Genomic DNA, 5,954 nt, shown 5'->3' with positions numbered 1-5,954 from the left:
GCACGTCCTCCAAAAAAGTGACAGAGAGAATTTTTTTTCTAAATATATCTTGGGAGAATATATCTTGATATATTCAGCCTCATCACAGGTGAAGCACCGCTAGTCTCACTTAGCACTTGAAAACTCCTAACTTCGACTGGAACTTCACGGAATGGGATTGAAGTACTGCTGCATGAGAACCTTGTGCCTATCTAGCAGTGCTTCGCTTGTGATGAGGCAGAATATAGTTCCAAGTAAATATCTGCCTAGATAATAGCCTCGTTTGATTTTGCATTATGATGTGTACTCGTTTTTAACACATGGCTCCCAAGATATATTTAGAAAAAAAATTAGATGTCTCGGTCACTTTTTTTGAAGGACGTGCTACTGACACCCTTCATTTACAGCAACTATGCTAAGCTAAAGCTAAAAACGCTGCTCCCAAAGCAGGACAATGCCCGGACGGATTTTAACCGGTTTTTTTTCACTGTTCTAACTCTGGGGGTGACCGAGACTGGCTTAATTTCGTTTTTGGGTGGCGTATTCCTTTAAGGCTCTCTGTACGCTCGTTTGTTTCCGATGGAGCCAGGTGTGTTTGAGCCTGCCGCTATTGGTAATGCAATTAGTGTCTACACCAGGGGTATTCAATTAAAATTCAAAGAGGTCCAGTTACTAAAATGTCCTCCCGGCAAAGGTCCGAATCTTAAATTGTCACTCAAAATAGTGTAGGCTACCCTGATGTTAATAAAATCAATAACGCGTGTATTTCTAGGCCTATTTAATTTATTGCTACATTTCAAGTGTTTTCAAAGTAATATGCTTGTAACATACCAAAAAGTCTTAACTTGAATGATACTTGAATGCAAAACAATACTGTAGTTGTCTTTACTAGGCCTACATTTCAAGAAAGTTAACAGACAACAGACACTGAATTATTCTGAATAGAATAAATATAAAGTGCAAGCACAACTTTGAGCAGCCTGAACTTAGGGCCTTCAAGTAGCCTAATGTAAAACATTCCGAATCTTTTGAATAAAATAAAAGTGGATCTTTAAGAAAAAAGAAAAAGAAAAAGTTATTTGCATACTGCGTTCTAGTTAGTACATTCTCTGCTAATAGTTCAGATTTATTTTCTTGTTGTTGAAGCTGACAATGGGATCTGTAACGTTTCTGCAGCCGCATTAAGCACTCATTCACAGCTGTCCCATCGCTACATGCTGTCTTGTGTTGCACCAAAATCCACGAAATCTTTAACGAACACTAATTTGCCTGTAAATGCATGCGTGATCACACGAGTAGACCTGTCATAGTTTGCTTTCAATTTGATAATTATTATCCTACTCCGCCGAGGAGGAGAGTAGCCTATGTTTTCATCGGGGTTTGCGTTTGTTTGTCTGTTTGTTAGCTCTCGGAGTGCTTTTCAAGTTTTACTTGCCCTCACTGCGGACTTCTGCGCGTACAGTACCTTTCCTCAAACGACCCGTGTTTGATCTCATAGTGACGCTAACGTCGCCACAGTTTCACAGCGCATATTCACAGCAGAACGAACGTATTGATCCGTCCATTCATCTTTAAAAGTTCGGTTTTCACCATCTATTTTTTCTTATTTTTGAGCAAGCCATTTTCTCTCATCTCCTCTCTCTCCCGCTATAGGCCTATTCTCTGTTGCTGAAAGGTAAACAATCGAGTTGATTGGCTTGGCTACGGACGATGCTCTTTGATAATATTAGGCCGACAATTTCAACGGGTCCGGACAGAACCGTCACTGGGTCCGGACCCGGACCGCGGTCCGCCATTTGGTGATGCCTGGTCTACACGGACCCGGTTGGATGCTGCACCTGGGAATCAGCACGTTAGGACAAAGAAAGATTTATATGTGTTGAAATTGTTATTATTAGTTGAACAAGATATTCATTGTCAGAGTGGAAGATTTAACGAGCATAATATAACAGAAGATGCCGTTACAACAGTTTAATTTCCACCGGAAATAAATGAGTGTACAGGAAGAGCCTTTTGTGCACCTATTAACCCTAGACTATTTTAAGGGCATTCTCACTACCTTTAAGGCATTTATCCAGGTCATTCCTGGCAGTGGAAATTCAGAGTACATGAGATTGTGTGCAAGATCCTGTTCTGTGTTCTCGCCTCAGAGAATGACGACGTGCTCATATGCTCATGTTTGTGGTTTTTCTGTGGACCTGAAAGCTGAAGCCCACGTGACAAAGAACGTTGAAAGAAGACAATTGTTAAGAACCCTGCAACTTCTGATAGCAACATGTGATACAATTAAAATGTCAATCTGAACATTATGCTGATTTAAACTCGGTTTGTCTATTAAAAAAAGCTGCCAATGCAAAAATATTTGCCAATATAAGGAGATATGGTATCTTTGCAATGGAAGTTTTGAATTATTGCACCTATTAACCTCTTTGTTAGACAGGCAGATATTTTATTTAAAATTAGCCTCATGATTATAATCATAACGGCTACGGCGAACATGCCAATCATGTTATAGATAAATGCCAAATATTAAAAACACAGTAAAAAGATGACCATTTGTAAATATCTACACAAACAACAATGTATAATTATGAAGTAATATATCTTTAGAATGACTCGTATATAGAATCTATCTCGTGCTTAGAATGGTAACAATGTATAGCAAGTGGAATCACATAGGCTACTGTAGTACTCTGTTACACTTACATTAAACATTCTGTCTCAGCCATTTGTGTAGCCGAAACAATGAGACAAATATGACAAAGAAAATTATTAAATTCTAACAGTGGCTTTGGGTGGAAGCCAGCTCATGGTATGCTACCATGCTTGTGCAAAATTCAGAATTTAATTGATAATGACTCCTAAATTCCAATTCAATTCTTGAATTTGAATTGAACTTGAATTGAGGTCAAAAACAGGATGTAGGATTGCAATTCGAATTTGAACAAATTGAAGTAGAATTGAAATTCAAAGAAATTCATATACATGATTTAAGGGTAGTGTTTAACAATGAAGTTTCACAATATATATCATACATGATCGCAACAAACACAACTTATAATTGAAAACAGTAGCTAATTACATTTCCAAAGTAAACCTCTCAAAACTGAATGAATGTGAGATTCAACACATTCTTCCTGTTGTATGACTGAAATTGTTTTGAATGGCCATGAATTGAATTCCACTTCCTGTCATTCCAATTCCAATTCAACTTCTTGTGGGGTGGAGCCAATTCAATTCAAATTCAAATTCATGAATTGAATGGAGGCCAATTCTAAAATGTGGAATTGTGCACAAGCCTGTATGCTACATCAAAGAACACACTATTCTACGACAACCAATCACTACAACATTATTCAGTATCAAAACTGAAAAGCAAACTTAGGGGGTATTCACACCTGCCTTGTTTAGTTCGATTAAAACGAACTCAAGTTCGTTTCTTGCTTGGTTCGGACCTTTTTGACTGGTGTGAATACAATCACTCGAACTCTAGTGCGGACCAAACAAGCGGACCGAGACCCAGCTGAGGAGGTGGTCTCGGAGCGGTTCCTATCGAACCCTGGTGCGGTTCGTTTATGGTGTGAAAGCAGACCGACCTCGATCCGACCCAGTTACAGAAATCTACCTTTTTTGGATTTGACGAGCTCCCGTAGTTTTTGCGCATTATGGGAAATGTAGGATAGCTCCGTGACGCACAACAGCTGTAAGCAGCAGTTGGCTAACACTTTTTTGCCAACAATAATTTGATTTTGCATCTCCTACCCGTTCCGTCTTCCGTAGGCCTGCTGTTAGCATGTTGGACACACATGAGAGCTCTTCTCAGCTGTTTTGTTGCACGTCTTCGTTGTTGCAAAATTACGAGCATGATATTGTTAAACTTGCATCAAACGGTCTTGACGCTCAAGCACTTCTGCAAAGCTGTAACTGTATAAACTATATTGCTAGGATAATAACGAGTACAGTACGCAAACATATATATTTACGTGGGCTAACTTTGACTTTGGCTTCTTCACCCCACCTACACGTTTACCAGCCAATGGTTGAACAACCTTAGCACATGTGCTTTTGTTTATAAATTCTGGTCCGGTTGCAATTAATCACGGTGTGAAAGCGAACCGCACTAAAAAAGAAAAAAAGAAAAAAAAATTGGTCCGGACCAAATAAGTGAACTAACGGACCTTCCTGGTGTGAATACGCCCTCAATTTAAATGTCCCTAGTCCCTGGACATTACTCTCCCAAAAGTTTCTGCACACCCCTGTGATTTCAAACAGGCCTGAATTTTGTTGCCTCCCTTATCCTCTGTCTTGTTTGTGTTTTCTGATAATAATGAATGTCAAGAAAATAACAAAACTTCAGGCAGACTTAGCTAGTGCTGAAATGGTTAATTGATTTTGACGTGTGGACAGAGTTGTTAATTAGTGTTGTTGATAGTGGCATGATGTTGGCCAGAGTACAGTACATCAGAGGCCAGAGTACATCAGTGTGTGATTCTTTCTCTGTGCTAAGAGAATAACAACGTGCTCATGCTCATGTTTGTGGTTTTTCTGTGGACCTGAAAGCTGAGGCCTACGTGACAAATGAACTTTGCAGATAGAGAATTGTTAAGAACCCTGCAACTGCTGATTTACCTAGCAACATGTGATGCAATTAAAATGTCAAGGTTATAAAATCTGAACAGTGTGCTGATTTAACCCTCTGGAGTCTAAATCCCCCTCCTGGGGAAAAGCCAGACACACATCTGGGTGATTCCGTGTCAAATCAGGACACTTTCGGACCTCATCGGAACGGATTTCAACGAAACTTGGTGTGCTGATTTAGTCATGAGAGAAAGCCTCAGAAATTAACTTGCACGTTTATTGCATCAATATTAAGGGAGATTCAGACTAAGAAAGTTTGCATAAATTGAGGCGGGGACTATACCTTTGATTTATTGTATCTCCTTTACTGTAAGTCACACAGAACACAGAACAAATGGTTCTGATGTCGTTGGAAAGCTCTTTTCCAGCTCTATATTTTACAGAAACAGCATACAATACCCAAAATGAAAGGTAGCCGAGTTATCAGAGATTATAATATTAAAAATTGAATACCAAAAAACCCTATATTTAAAATTTCTTCATTTTGTCCCTTAACCTGGCCTATAATGTCATTGACATCTCCTGAAAATTTGGTCTTTGGTTTTTGAGGCATTGCAGAGATATTATGACCTATAAGGTGGCATCACATAGGTTCCAGTCACTAATGGGCCACTTTGGCATGAAACTGTCTTGCAAACACAGGTGTAACTAATTCGCTTAATTAAGTTTTCAGCTATTCTGAATTGGCATTGATTCATTCAGACATAAAACATTATTTTATGCTTAAAATGGATAAAGAAAGGGTAATTCCGTGTCAAATCACCCAGTGGCGGAAAGTCTCCAAAAAAACTGAAAACAATCACAGGTGTTTGTAGACTAAACCTATGCATAACTCTTGAATATTATAGCTGTATCACTAACAGTTCAAAAACTACTGCCCTTTGAAGCTTCAAGTCATTTTAAGCATTGTGGTGAACAATCCTTTTTGCAACATTATTGGCTCTTTTGGTATTCCACTCACATTAGTGAAACTATGGGAATACAAGGACATTTCCCTGTTGAATTAACCAATCCAAACAGATGTGACGTATCTTGTGTAATTTCCCCTCTGCACTAAAATATGCAGACAGAGGGAGTAGATGAGAGCGATGACGTTGAGGTCATGTGGAGTCACTGGACCTCATCGTCTCTGGAATTCACTACCACCCCAACTCAGAAACATTGATTCATTCCCCCATTTCAAATCACAACTCAAAACACATCTGTTTAAAACTGCTTATTCCATTTGATGCTGTTCCTCTACCCTTTTCTGCTGCTTTATTATTGTTGTGTTTTAAATGTTTTATATATGTATGTATGGTGACCTTGAGCGCCAAGAAAGGCACCTTTAAATAAAA

This window comes from Sardina pilchardus, chromosome 1, assembly GCF_963854185.1.
Source record: "Sardina pilchardus chromosome 1, fSarPil1.1, whole genome shotgun sequence".
Classification (NCBI taxonomy): Eukaryota; Metazoa; Chordata; class Actinopteri; order Clupeiformes; family Clupeidae; genus Sardina; species Sardina pilchardus.
Note: the sequence above shows the minus strand (reverse complement) of the source record.